The sequence below is a fragment of the Megalobrama amblycephala genome, linkage group LG19, assembly GCF_018812025.1.
Source record: "Megalobrama amblycephala isolate DHTTF-2021 linkage group LG19, ASM1881202v1, whole genome shotgun sequence".
NCBI classification, from domain to species: Eukaryota; Metazoa; Chordata; class Actinopteri; order Cypriniformes; family Xenocyprididae; genus Megalobrama; species Megalobrama amblycephala.
This window is the reverse complement of record NC_063062.1, coordinates 17,655,996-17,672,275: the sequence shown is the minus strand read 5'-3', so window position 1 is coordinate 17,672,275 and position 16,280 is coordinate 17,655,996.

Genomic DNA, 16,280 nt, shown 5'->3' with positions numbered 1-16,280 from the left:
ATGGATATTGTAAAGATGAATGGTGAAAATGTTTGATTTTTTTTTTTTTTTTTTTCTTTTTTTAATTGATCAAGAGATAGCATTTGATAGTGGAATTAGGATTAAATCTTTTAGGCTGTAGGTAGCATATTATATTCAACTGGAAATGTGCTGGACACCGCTATAGCCTTGTTATGTTTTGTTGATGTTTTTAAATACAATCTGCATTTGTTTTTTTAATAAATTTAGCAGAAATGGACTTGAAGGACACATCTGCTTTTTATAAATCAATGTTGAGAACATAGAGACTTGTCTTAATCTGGACCTTGGAAAAAAAGTGAACCTATTTTTAACAATCCTCTACTTCAAGCAAAAGTGTTTAATACAAAAAGAATTCAGAAATAAATGTCAAAAGCTGAATGCACAAAGACAATCAATTTAAAAAATGATGACGATGAAAAGTCCAGAGGAAATGTGTCTTTTGACAGGAATGAAGTCAATCAGATTCATGAATAATGGATAATATAACATGTATAATCTTGCTTCTGTTTTTCAACAAAAATCTATAGAAGACCATTTAAATAAAGAGACTGAGATACTTTTTTTTTCTTTTTTTTCTAAATATTGTTTTAGATTGAGAGGTGTATTTTAGATGTTTGAAAGATGGATTGAAGAACATGGTACAGAATTAAAAGAAAATGTTTTTATTTTGAGGTCAAATTATATTGCCTCAGAAAGGCAACTAATTGCCTTAATTATATAATAGGAGAAGCTAAACTGGCAATATAGGCAACAAGAAAAAAAAAAAGTTAAAGGAAGAAGTTTCAGTAGTTTCAAAGATGGCTTTAAGAGCTTTTGGAACTTTAAGGATCAAAGCAGATTTGTTTTTTAACTGACTGAATCTGGCTGGTTTTATGGAAATGTGGTTTGAGATAAGTTTTGTGTAGTATTGACCATGAAGAAAACATTTAAATTATATTGTGGTTGGTAATGTATTTTATTTTTATTATTTTTTTCCTCTTGTTACCCCTTGTTATAATGTCTTTTTTTTTTTTTTTTTTTGTAAAATTATGTTTTGAAAGGAGAAAAATAAATAAAGAGGTATAAATGTCAAATATCTCTCTCTCTCTCTCCCTCTCTCTCTCTCTTTTGATCTAAGAGTCTGTGTTGGCTGGTTATTAAATTTGTTTGCAAATCTCCAACCTATTCTTATCCCCTCTGTTTGTCTCTCTGTCCATTCTCATACCTTCTTTCTTTCATTTTCTCTCCTCATTTCCTCATCAGCATGCTTTCTTAATACACATGGTCTCACAGCGAATAACTCATCAGTGCATGCAATTTTAAAGAAAAAAAAGTGTTTGTTTTTGCAATCATTCATAAAAATGTAATAACTTTCTCTGCCTTAGAAAAGACCTTCATTTTCGGTTGGAGTTACCTAGGTTGTATGCAAGTGTTAAAGTACTGTAGCTCACCCGGAAATTACAATTCTTTATCATTTACTCACACTCATGTCATTTCAAATCTGAATTACTTTCTTTTTGCTGCAAAAGCGAAAACTTTGATGGCTGTTTCCCATGCTCTTCTCCATGCAATTACAGTGAGATCTTCAGAAAGGACATAATAGTGCCATAAAATGCTCCATACCAGCAATGCTTTATATTCTAGAGTTCTAAAGTCATACTTTGTAACAGACTGATATTTAAAGGTAGGGTAGGCATTTTTTTCCAGAAATATTTTTGTAATACTGGTTGAAAGTCTCTTCACAATTAAAGTGGTCTAAATGTCTTTCCATCTATCCATCCATCCATACACACACACACACACACACACATACACATATACATATACATAGAATGGAAGAATGGAAGGCAAACAGCAGCTACCTTACGTTCCCGCTGAACCAACAACACCTGATACAGGAAAAGGAAGTGAGAAAAGAAAGACAGTCTTAGAAACTGCTACAACGAAAAAACGTCTGGATCAAGAAAGAGCTAAAAGCAGAATTAACATTGGTGTTGCTTTTCCACACTGGAGGCAATTGCAGGACTCAAAGGGTCTGAAAAATGATGCCATGGTTGCAGTTTTTTCTTTTGGACAGGTAATTACATAGTTTTGTAGTTTTCATGAGTGAATTTTAGGGCTGTATATTGCCAAGAATCTGGCGATACAATATGTATCACGATACAGGGGTTACGATATGATATATCGTGATATATTGCAATATTGTAGAAAGGTGATATATTTTGCAATGTTTCTTGTTTTTGTTTTTAGGAAAAACATCCATAAAGAACACACAACCTTATGCATAAAATCTGACAAGCAACTTTATTTTATTTAATCAATACAGTATCATTTGCATCTATATCACTAATCTCTATTTTGTGCAATCTAAGTAAAGGGAAAATAGTAAAGTGACTGCAGGATTCTTTGTGTATATGTTTTAAAGGTTCACAGTATAGCAGTTTTTAATTTCTAACAGAAATTTTCAACAGAAAGTGCATAGTCCATTCCATGACTGTTTGTTTTATATTTAATACTGTAAAGCTGTTTGCTTTAAAGCAGTCTATAGTATAAAGTGCTATTTAAAGTACTGAACTGCAGAGCTGGTGCAACCATATTCACATCGCTATAATCAGATGCTTTCTTTCTGCTGCCACCACTGTCAATTTTGATGTGTGTTTATTTTGTTACTGAGAGGAAAACGTGCAGTACATTTCACATATTCTGTCGAAATGCTTCTCAGCAGTGCGGATGACGTCGGGATGTTAAGCGAGCTCTCAGATTCAATGCATTTCCCGAGTATTTGGATATTAACATGGCCTATTTTGCAAACAAAATAACTCTTGTCGATTTCCTTAGTGGCTTCTTTATAGCTGAAGCCAAAATGAGTCCACACTTCAGCTCTGTATACCGAGGGAACGGAATAATTATATCGTCTTGTGAGCTGGGTTTGCTAATGCTAACATTATCAATGCACGCACCTTCACCTTGCGCTTCTCCGGCTCTGCGTCAGTTTATGCTCTGAGATAACACTGCCATCTAGCGGTTGGGTTTTATACAGTCTGTGGTTTAAACCGAACACAAGGCCACAAATCTTGGATTTAAATAGATAAATATATACATATCGATAGTGTTTTTGAGAATCGATACAGTATCGCCAAACATAATATCACGATATTATCACGAGCGTGATCAGACCTCACTAAGCGAGTGCTGAACGCAGTTGGACGTAGTGGTGTATTAGAGGTAAAAAATGATATAAATACTGTTCGGTTTCTCGCACAAACCGATCGTTTCGTGTCTTAGGACATCAATGTGTCGTCACGAACCACAGGGTTTAATTTGGATTTGTCTGTGCATGTTTTTTCGACTCTTATTGATCCAGTTCCCATTCACTCCCATTATTTGACTGACAGACTGCAACGGTTGCAATTAAAAATCATCATTTGTGTTCTACTGAAGAAACAAAGTCACCTACATCTTGGATGCGCTGGGGGTAAGCAGATAAACATCAAATTTTAATTTTTGGGTGAACTATCCCTTTAAACTCTAATTTGTTCAGTTTATGTGAACTTTAAACAGTCTATGAATCATATTTTTCACATTTTAACACTCACACGTCAGATCAGATTTCACAGTCACTCTGCATCTCTCATCTGAACTGCGCAATGCGAGCCATCCGTAGGCAAAGGGGGTGGTGCTAACAATCCAATGCTCCGATTGGTTGTTACTCATTTTTTAACTTAATTCAGATATAAATATTTACATATATTTGTTTATTTATAAAGAATTTCTTACATATGGATATTCTATTCAAGCAATCTTATAATAAATAATAATATCCATAAACAATTATTTAACCAGGGTTACACCTGTCTTGTGTGCTTCATTGCTTAAAACTCCTGACAGATACCACAGATACCATTTTGTTATTGTAATGAAGTATTTAGTTTGTGTACCTTTACGAATTAGCTCAACATTAACAGCTATGATGTAAAATGGCCAATAACCGTAAATAAGTTGTTTACATTTGTTATTATTGTAATGTGTACACAGCAAAATCTCCAGAGTTGAATCAACTCTGCTCAGAGTACATATGGTCCCTCTCTAAATAGTTTTAAAATAACACTGAAGCAGAGTTAAAGTTAATGAGATAATTAAGCAATTAATTAAGTGATGATTGTGCATTAGTGATGAACACCTGCTGTTAACAAGCAGCATCACTGAAGAAAAGAGAAACACAAGAACTACATCTGACTTCAGTCACAGCCTTATTAATTGCTTAATTATCTCATTAACTTTAACTCTACCTTTAACTCTAACCCTACCTTTTTCTATACCACTTACAGTAACAAAGAGGATGGAGGAATAATTTACAAAACTACATAAATATGCTGTAATTTCTGAAAGGAAATAGCATGGAGAATATTATTAATCAAATGCATGGATCTTGTATTAACAATATTTGTTGTGTGGAAGGGAAAAAGGTTTGAACAGGAGCAGTGAGGACAGAAAAACAGTAATGAAGAGCAGCGGTCAAATCACATGAATCTTCAACATCTAATATACTCCAGAACCCAATGAATATTAATGGCACAGAGTGGGCCACTTCCACAGGCTTTGATTCTGCCTACAGCTGAGAATCAAAAAAGACATGTCATGGGGAAAAGGGGTCAAAAATAATAATCATCTATAGTTTAAATTAAAGGTTACTAAGCAAAATTAACTACTGACAGCTCATACAGCACAGCTATCATGCTCATGCCAATAATGTCACCAAAAAAAACTGTTGAAATGAGTTTAAATATATGTATATTATTATTAATATTATTATTTAGACCAGTATGTCACAGGGATGTGTTGATAGACATTAATTAAGGGGTTTTCATCTTTTTTCATCTCTTTTCATCATACCTAAATTGCTACGTTCTAATGAAATCACAAAATTAAATGTTTAAGGATTAAAACAATCATTTAAGGATTAGACTGACTAGGCAGAATAAGACTGAAATCCTAGAATCACCTCTGTCTTATTCTAAATGAAATAACCCAACTAAAATCACATAATTGAAAGAAACTTTAAAATAAATTATAATGTTGATTCTAATAATAATAATAAATTAAAATAAAAATCAAATTAAATTAATAATCATCAAAATCATGGAAATTAGACTGGAAATAAATTAGAGTAGACAAAATACAAAAGGTTTGCTCATGAATATTAATTGTGACATCAAACAGTTAACCCTTTGATGCACAACATGGGTCTAAAGTGACCAGACTGAGTTATTATTTTCTCTATCTTTGAAGAAATTAATTTCATCATTCAGTATTCCAGGTATTCCTCAATTAACTTGTTTTTGATTTTCATTTTTCCTTTCTTACTTTTTGAATAAAAGTCATTTTTGAATCACTACCCTTCTAATGCACAACATGGGTCTAAAAAGACCCGTATTCATTCCCTATGTTGTTTTAATCATGGATTTTCAGTGTTTCTTTGATGAATCTTTGAAAGAAATATATTTTATCATTTATTTATTTCAGGTATTCATTAAATATCTTGTTTTTTTTTAAATTTCTACAAATCATTATTTTTCCTTTCTCTACTTTATAAACAGTTTTTATATTTCTACATCAATTTTGCACACATGGGTTAAAAATGGCCCACATAGAAACCTTTGATATTTGCAAATTTTTTCAAGTAGAAACATATTTACTGCGGAAAACTATTCACCTGCCACACATTTTACAACTCAACATGACTGCTTTTGTATATTTGATGAATGAAAGTCTTATATTTATTTATTTATTTATTTATTATTTTTACCACAGAAAATTTTTGATATATTGTGAAAGATAACTGGACATAATATTTGAATGTTAGGCCAAGGTTACCTTGACCTTGAAATCCACTACTAGTGAGAAAGAGAAACATGTCCAATACTATTAGCTTGCTTGCTGTTGACATATTCTATTCTAGCTAGCTAATAAAATAAAAGTTGAAATATTACATGTTTATATTTATATTACATACAATATTGTATATATCATTGCTGTCAGGTGGAAACCTTGTATCTCCATATTGCCACACATTTCACAACTCAACATGGCTGCTTTTGTATATTTGATGCATTTAAGTCTTATTATATTTCATACAAAAGGCTACATATTATATTTCATCATTTATAGTTTTTGTCATAAATCAATGCTCTTGGTCACCCTTTACATCTGTCAGTGTTCCTGAAAAGTAACAGTTTTGGATATACACAACATTGGTCTAAAGTGACCTGACTGAGATTTTATTTTCTATATCACATATATTGCAATAAATTAATTTCATCATTCACTATTCCAGGTATTCCTCAGTGAATGTTTTTGTATCAGTACCATTCAAATGCACAACATATCCCTGGCATCCCTTGGTGAAATAGCTGTTGAACCAGATGCAGGTCCTGGGCAGCTCCTCGGGATGCTTCTTGTTCTGCCCTGAGTGGGGGAGGGATGCTCGCTCCAGGAAGACCCCTTTTTACTCAATTTATTGGACTGGGTCTGAGTTTCCTCTTCAGAGGATACATCAGACAAGTCTTCAATGTCATCAGAGGAGTTTTCATCTAGTAGAGCTGGATTTTCACCTATAACTCCAGACTGACCCTTTGGCACATAGTCTAGGTCATCAGCACCAGATATTTCAGACTCTAAATCAGGACTAAGAATTGCCTCATCCTGTACTTTATGCAGCATCTCTACACCCATTTCAGCCATTTTAGTATAAACCAGCCATAAAAACACTGTGGATAAAGAAAATCAAACCGTTAATCAAGTATAGACTTATTATATATATCGTCACTGTCGGACAGTAACATTGTATGTCCAAAAATGTTACTTTTCAGGAACACTGACAGATGCAAAGGGTGACCAATAGCATTGATTTATGACAAAAAATATAAATTATGAAATGTATTATTGTAACGTAGGGAGTCGTGACGACAAGGGGTAGATCCACACGCAGGCTTTACTAGAATGAGCGTAGTCGTACAGGCAAGGGTCAAACACCAGCAAACAGAAACATAAGGGCAAGGCAGAAGAGTAATCCAAGTCACAGGCAATGGTCAAGGCAGGCAGCAAACGATCATCAAACAAGGAATAAACAGTCCAGGGTCAAAAACAAGGCAAGGCTAGGAACTAGGAATAAGGAACATGGAACATGGAACATGGAACAAAGGCAAGGCTAGGAACTAGGAACAAAGATTAACACGGAAAACATATGACTAAACAATACTCAGCCCTGTGTGTGTGTCTGGGTGCAGCTTATAAAGGGTCCACTGATGGGAAACAGGTGCGAGTGTGTGACTGGTTCCTAGATGGGGAATTATGGGAAATGTAATCCAGAGTGATGCATGACTGTGTGTGCAATGAAATGATGAACCGGTGACCTCTGGTGGGGAGTAGCAGGAACCAGCAGGCGCCGGATACGTAACAATTATATAGCCTATTGTATGAAATATAATAAGACTTACATGCATCAAAGCCATATTGAGTTTTAAAATGTGTGGCAGGTGAATAGTTTTCTGCAGTAAATATGTTCTCACTTGCAAAAATGTGCAAATATCAAAGGTTTCTATATGGGTCATTTTTGACCCATGTTTGCAAAATGTATGTAGAAATACAAAAACTGTGTTTGTTTATAAATTAAGAAAGGAAAAATAAACAATGGTTTGTGGAAATCAAAAACAAGATATTTAATGAATTCCTGGAATAAATGATAAAATACATGTATTTCAAAGATTCAGCAAAGAAACACTCAGCCATGATTGAAATAAAAGGGAATGAATACGGGTCATTTTAGACCCATGTTGTGCAGTCCATTGTGGATTGAATGATTTTTTAAATTACACCTTTAACAGAGCTATACTATTACTTACTGTTACACACTGTTACATGCCATAAACCCCATGATTCTCTGAAGTCTTCCTCCTTATACTAATGCTCCTGTTCTCACACACAGAGACCCCAGATCCTGTTTGTCACAAATTGCTCTGAGACTTGGGTTGAAAATCCAAATGCAGCTTTATAGGGACCATGTAGAATCGTGATCGATATAACAGGCAAAAGTTCAAATGCACAAGCAAACCATCCAAATGAGCGACCAGGCAGAAATCACAGGCAAAAGGGGTAATCCAGAATACGGAAGCCAGAATAAAGCTCAGAAATGCAGCATAACAACATATGAGACTTTGTAAAGACTGACAGAAAATATAGGGCTTCCGTATTCTGGGCTTCAGTGACTTTGACTGTGGCATGGTTATTGGGGCCCATGCTGATCACCTGGGATTTTCATGCACAACCATCTCTAGGGTCAGAAAAATAGAAAATATCCAGTGAGCGGCAGTCCTATGGGCCTTGTTGATGCCAGAGGTACAGAGGAGAATGGTCAGACTGGTTAGAGCTGATAGAATGGCAACAGTACCTCAATAAGCACTTGTTACAACCGAGGAAATCAGAAGGGCATCTCTGAACACACAACACGTCGAACCTTGAAGTAGATGGGCTACAGCAGCAGAAGACCACACCGGGTGCTACTCCTGTCAGCTAAGAACAGGAAACTGAGGCTACAATTCGCACGGGCTCACCAAAATTTGACAATAGAAGATTGAGAAAATTTGGTCCGATGAGTCTCGATTTCTGCTGGAACATTCAGATGGTATAGGGTCAGAATTTGGCGTAAACAACATGAAAGCATGAATCCATTCTGCCTTGTATCAATGTTCAGACTGGTGCAATCTCGATCTCTGTGTGTGGGTGATGTGTGTGTTTCAGTGAAAGCAGCGCATTAATACACAATGGTGATTGAACTAACTGGAACTACCTGTGCATTAAGGTTTCAATCCTTCCAACTAATCAGAATAGAGTATTCAGACAGACCATGCTAACACTATAAAATAAAGTTCCATTAGTTAACATTAGTTATTGCCTTAAGTAAAGAATAACTGACGACAGGCCATTTAATTCTTAGAAAATAATGCACACCCGAGGTGGTAATGCAGCCACGACATGAAGTAGAGCATTATTTTCTAAGAATCCAACGGCCCGGAGTCAATTATTCCGCTTATATATGGTTACCACACCTCAAGACACTGTTCCGATGTTGTATTTCAAGATATTTGTCAGGTTTTTGTCCTTAAAACACTCTTGTGTGTGGGACTAATTTCTTACGAATCTCATCCCAAGCCTATGTTGCTAATTCCAAAACGTCATTTCAGAACTAGTTATGAAGGCTTGAGCCTTGATAGCAGAATAATACTGTTGATACAGTTATTAACGCAGTTGAGTGAGAGAGAATAAGCAGCATATGTGAATTAGCCTACCTGATCTGTGCATCTCTAACGGCAGCAGTGTCTCAAGTAATAGCGAAACTATAAGTTTACCTGAAGAACCGCAGAGTTATTACCTCGCTGGTGAGTCATGTATCTTAAGTTGCTAAACTATTTTACTCTGACTAATTCGTCAGAGCAGTGCTGACCAAACGTTTCTGTGCAAGTGTGTGTCTTTACGATACAGTACGTGTGTTTGTTTGAAAGAGAGAGAGAGAGAGTGAGAGCTTTCAGGACACAATAAAATGTATTTTGTGGCAAAAACCATGACAATAATTTGTCATTTTCATCCTATTGTTTACTATATTATATATAAGTTATATATTATATAAGTATTTCTCATTGTTAGTTTATGTTAACTAATGTAGTTAGTAATTAGTTGACAAATGGAACCTTATTGTAAAGTGTTACTGTCGCACAACAGGAGACAGACAGGTGAGCAAACTTTAACAGATCTTTATTGAAGCAGAGAACGGAGAGGTTGCGGGAATGAAGCAAGGGTGAGTCAATGGCAGTCGGAATATCAGATGGTGACTTAGCTGAATGGTAATCAATGATCTTGTCTTTGCAGAAGCAGATCGGGAAGTGAAGACTGGTGAACTGGAATCCAGACGGAGGATGAATGAAGACAGATAACAGAAGATGGAAGACAGGACTCTGCTATTCTCAGGTGAGGTTTCTCGGGTGAGTATAGCAGGTAGGTAGTCGGTGCATCTTTGTGGTAAGGATGAGACCAGACAATGAAGTAAAGGTGATGACGGTAGATATAGTGTGCGTTGATGAAGAAAGAAGTGCAGGTGCAGGTAATCAGTATTCAGGTAATTGTGAACGAGTGGGCGGAGTGTGACAATCTGGTGTTGTTTGATGGAAGGATGGTCTGGTTGACTCTGTAACAGTTACTAATACTTCTATTTAGCTTCAACTTTTTTTTAGTTAGTTGACAAGTCAGCATTTCTACTTTTCGATTAAGGTTTAATCTAATATTTACATTTTTTAAAACAATTTCTAATAGTTTTAGTTAATAATAACAACAACACTGGTTTAAATGTCACATGGTTGAATCATATGTATGCACTCCGTCTTGCAGTCAGCTTCAACACAGAGAAGAGTCCAGAAATAACATAATTCACACATATTTCACATACAGTATCTCACAGAAATGAGTACACCCCTCAGATTTTTGTAAATATTTTATTATATCTTTTAATGTGACAACACTGAAGAAATGACACTTTGCTATGATGTAAAGTAGTGAGTGTACAGCTTGTATAACAGTGTAAATTTGCTGTCCCCTCAAAATAACTCAACACACAGCCATTAATGTCTAAACCGCTGGCCACAAAAGTGAGTACACCCCTAAGCGAAAATGTCCAAATTGGGCCCAATTAGCCATTTTCTCTCCCCAGTGTCATGTAACTCATTAGTGTTACAAGGTCTCAGGTGTGAATGGGGAGCAGGTGTGTAAAAATTTGGTGTTATCGCTCTCACTCTCTCATACTGGACACTGGAAGTTCAACATGGCACCTCATGGCAAAGAACTCTCTGAGGATCTGAAAAAAAAGAATTGTTGCTCTAGATAAAGATGCTGTAGGCTATAAGAAGATTGCCAAGACCCTGAAACTGAGCTGCAGCACGGTGGCCAAGACGATACAGCAGTTTAACAGGACAGGTTCCACTCAGAACAGGCCTCGCGATGGTCGACCAAAGCAGTTGTGTGCACATGCTCAGCGTCATATCCAGAGGTTGTGTTTGGGAAATAGACGTATGAGTGATGCCAGAATTGCTGCAGATGTTGAAGGGGTGGGGGGTCAGCCTGTCAGTGCTCAGACCATACGCCGCATACACTGCATCAAATTGGTCTGCATGGCTGTCGTCCCAGAAGGAAGCCTCTTCTAAAGATGATGCACAAGAAAGCCCGCAAACAGTTTGCTGAAGACAAGCAGACTAAGGACATGGATTACTGGAACCTGTCTGATGAGACCAAGATAAACTTATTTGGTTCAGATGGTTTCAAGCGTGTGTGGCGGCAACCAGGTGAGGAGTACAAAGACAAGTGTGTCTTGCCTACAGTCAAGCATGGTGGTGGGAGTGTCATGGTCTGGGGCTGCATGAGTGCTGCCGGCACTGGGGAGCTACAGTTCATTGAGGGAATTATGAATGAGCAGAGCATGATCCCCTCCCTTTGGAGACTCGGCCACAGGGCAGTATTCCAAAATAATAATGACCCCAACCACACCTCCAAGATGACCACTGCCTTGCTAAAGAAGCTGAGGGTAAAGGTGATGGACTGGCCAAGCATGTCTCCAGACCTAAACCCTATTGAGCATCTGTGGAGCATCCTCAAATTGAAGGTGGAGGAGCACAAGGTCTATAACATCCACCAGTTCTGTAATGTCGTCATGGAGGAGTGGAAGAGGACTCCAGTGGCAACCTGTGAAGCTCTGGTGAACTCCATGCCCAAGAGGGTTAAGGCAGTGGTGGAAAATAATGGTGGCCACACAAAATATCGACACTTTGGGCCCAATTTGGACATTTTCACTTAGGGGTGTGCTCACTCTTGTGGCCAGCGGTTTAGACATTAATGGCTGTGTGTTGAGTTATTTTGAGGGAACAGCAAATTTACACTGTTATACAAGCTGTACACTCACTACTTTACATTGTAGCAAAGTGTCATTGCTTCAGTGTTGTCACATGAAAAGATATAATAAAATATTTACAGAAATGTGAGGGGTGTACTCACTTCTGTGAGATACTGTAGTTATAGCTCAAGCTACATTTAGTGTGGTTCATAATGTAGTATTGAGTAATTTATGCATGTATTAAATGTACATACTGTTGGCACAAAACAATTAGATTTGCCCAGTGTTAACCTAGATAAAGGATAGTGTTAATTAATCATTAAAATTCCTTTCCATGATCATGAATATCTTATCAGACAGAATGATTTCTCTCAGTTATTCATTTGCTGTTTCTGAGAATAATGCTGCCTTTTTCTGCAGCTATCTTTGTCTTGTTCTGGTATATGAAGACTAGGACGGGTCTGACCTATGCACGCTTGAGTTATTATTTTATTCATTTTTCTCAATTTATTATAATGGAATTGTATAGTGATATTTGTGCTTTATTATAACTCATTGTGTTCCCTGGCTCTAAAACTCAATTAAATGTGTGAACAAATTAAAACTTATTTAGCGTGAATTATTTTATTGAATTTTAATTAAATGGGATTAAGCTGTTATTTGAGTCTTTCAGAGCTCTGTTTCCCAAAAGGCTGCCGTGTCTCTCCATCTGTCCCACGTCTATTGCTTTTTTTTTCCTTTTCATCCAAAGATGTCAAACCATATTTCAGTTGGATATTAAATGATGGTTCTTGGAAAAAGGCAAACTGGGAATGCTTCAGATTAAAGCCTCATATCCGCACTGATCCCCTCTTTGTCTTGACCTTTCTGACTATTTTGAGAAGCAATAAAAACCAGTTTGCGCAACAGTTCACTCAGATTCATTCATCTACTGTGGCAAGAGTTGACATCATTACAAGCAGCAAAGACTCAAGGTAGTCTTTGCTCTGAGATTCACAGTTTGTCAAAACTGTAAAAGTAAAACTCTATAATAACAGAAGGAGCTAGTTATTGCTTCCAGTAGCACTACCTTTTGAATTATCAGTGAGTGAGTTAGAAGAGAGATTCAGCATCTCGCGTTTCATAAATGATTCAATAAGCCGTGGGAGTGATCTGAACACTTTAAGTGTTGAACCACACTCGATGTCCAGGGTTTTGCGCTTTCTATTATTAATAAAGTGAGTTTATTTCAATACTCTATACAGGAGGATTACTGGCCAAATACAGCACCCCCACTTTCTTTCTTGCTCTCTCTATTTTTATGGTGTTCAAGTCATGTTGGAATTTCAAAGTCATTATAGCACTTACGAAGTGAGCTACCACAATGCCATATATTTATCAGAAAAAAAGAATAGGAAAAAAACAGATAATAGTTGTCATTTTGCTGGTTTATGAACCGACAATGACTGTTTATGTTCAGAATACTAACTACATAATGATTGCATGTAATTCAGTTAAAGAATCATAGCGGAAGTTAATTGCAATTGGTTATTATTAAGTTATAGAGAAGCGTTTGCATGAAAATGCTCATTTAGCTGGTTTATGGGGCAATTTTCCATCATTCTCTGTAGGAGACAAAAAGAGAATAATTTTACACAACTGAATCACATCCTTTGCTTATTTTGTTGCACTAGTGCTGAAAAAGCTTCCTGTTGTTGTCAGGAAATAAAAAATAAAAAAAAAACAAGAAAAAAAACAAGCATGAAATAGCCCCAAACGATTATTTTACTCTGAATAAAATTACTTGAACACCTCAAATCTGATTACTGCTGCATTCAAGTTGTGGAAGTTCATATTTACAAGTTTGGAAGTTATAATTACAATATGGCATTTAGAAGTCAGAATTACAATATGGCATGTGTTTAAGTGATTTTGCTTGAGGGGGAAAGCATTTCTTTCTTTCTTTCTATAGTCACTTAAATGAAAGTTTAGTGCTACTACAACAAGTATGCAGATTAGGTGTTTTATTGATGCTTTAGTTTAGCTGTTAGCTATTTTAGATGCCATGCATGTACACTATCTATTCAAAAGTTTGGTCAGTATGATCTTTCTTTTTAAAGAAATTAATACTCTTATTTAATAAAAAACACATTAAATTGGTCAAAACATGAGAGTAAAGACATTTATACTGTTACAAAATATTTCTATTTCAAATAAATGCTGTTCTTTTGAACTTTCTATTTACAAGGAACCCTGAAAAATATATTAAGCAGCACAAATGTTTTTAGCATTGATAATAATAATAAGAAGAAATGTTTGTTGAGCATCAAATTAGCATATTAGAATGATTTCTGAAGGATCATATGACACAGAAAACTGGAGTAATGATTACATCACAGGAATAAATTACATATTCAAACAGAAAACAGTTCTTTTAAATAGTAATAATATTTCACAATATTACTGTTTTTACTGTATTTTTGATCAAATAAACGCAGCTCTGGGAGCATAAAAGACTTCTTAAAGACAAAAACATCCAAACCCCAAACTTTAGAAGTGTAGTTTTGTCAAGCAAGCCTGCTGCACGCTAAAACAGCTTTCATACAAAATAAGTACAGTACAGTCAACATTTCACTATTAAAACTTAACCATGACTAAAACAATTCACTTCCTCCATTGAAGGCAACACAAGGTCTTAAACCAAGGCATTAACCTGGCTAATGGTGAAAATAGCTCTCGTTTATTAAAAATGTGTTTTACTTTTACATTAAGAGGTGTAATCGCACCGTTTGCTATGTTAGGTGTTAGCATAAGCTCCACTGTAATACCTCATTCTTCACATTTCCGCAGCACTTCTCTCTCCTCAGCAGCAGTTGTAAATGTTCCCCTGATTAAATCTGACCCAGGGAATGCTGTCCTTAATTAGCTTTGCTAAACTTTGCATTACAGTCATAAATCAGCAGCACTGTTTTAGTCTTCCAGGGGGGAAATGTAAATTTCATTCTTTATCATATTCATCATCCCGCTAAAACAACAGCAGAGCTTGACACGTTATTTAAATCCAGGTTGGTCATATAACAATGTGGCTCGATCTGCATAGATGCAGAGGAGTGTTCATGCTATTCTCATTAAAAGGAAAGAAATATGAGCACTCAGGAATGACCTTATTATTCAATATACAGCCAAAATGAAGGTTGGATACAGGCAGAGATGCACAGGTAAAGTGAGTGCAAACAACACACACACAGGCTATATTCCAAATAGTATAAAAGCATTACTTCAGTATATACAGTCTTTAGCATAAATGAGTACAGCCCCTTTGAAAAGTCACATTTTAAACAATATCTCAATTAACACAAAAACTATTTCCAAAATGTTGACAAGACTAAGTTTAATATAACATCTGTTAACTTATAACATGAAAGCAAGGTTAATAATATAACTTAGATTACACATTTTTCAGTTTTACTCAAATTAGGATGATGCAAAAATGAGTACACCCCACAACAAAAACTATAGTACTTTGTATGGCCTCCATGATTTTTAATGACAGCATCAACTCTTCATGGAATGAACAAGTTGGCGACATTTTGCAACATCTATCTTTTTCCATTCTTCAAGAATGACCTCTTTTAGAGACCGGATGCTGGATGGAGAGTGATGCTCAACTTGTCTCTTCACAATTCCCCATAGGTGTTTGATTAGGTTCAGATCAGGAGCCAATGAATCACTTTCACCCTGTTCTTCTTCAGAAATCCAACAGTGGCCTTAGATGTGTGTTTAGGATCATTGCACGACGACCAAGGGCACAGAGTGATGGAAGCATCCTCTCTTTTAGTGTAGAGTAGTACATCTGTGAATTCATGATGCCATCAATGAAATGCAGCTCCCCGACACCAGCAGCACTCATGCAGCCCCACATTAGGACACTGCCACCACCATGTTTCACTGTAGGCACCATGCATTTTTCTTTGTATTCCTCACTTTTGCGACGCCATACAGTTTTGAAGCCATCAGTTCCAAAAACATTTATCTTGGTCTCATCACTCCAGAGTATAGAGTCCCAGTAGTCTTCATCTTTATCAGCATGGGCCCTAGGTGGGCTTTTTTGTCCCTGGGCTTTAGGAATGGCTTCTTTTGTGGATGGCACCCATGTATGCCATTCCTCTGCAGTGTACACCACATTGTGTCACAGGAAATAGTCACCCCAGTTTGGCTTTCTACTTCTTTACATAACTGAAGTGAACTTGTATGGCAATTTTCTTCAACCCCTCTCATCAGCAGACGCTCCTGTCGAGGTGTTAACTTCCATAGATGACCTGGACGACTCTGTGAGTTGGTTGCAGTTCCATTTTTTTACATTTTTGTACCA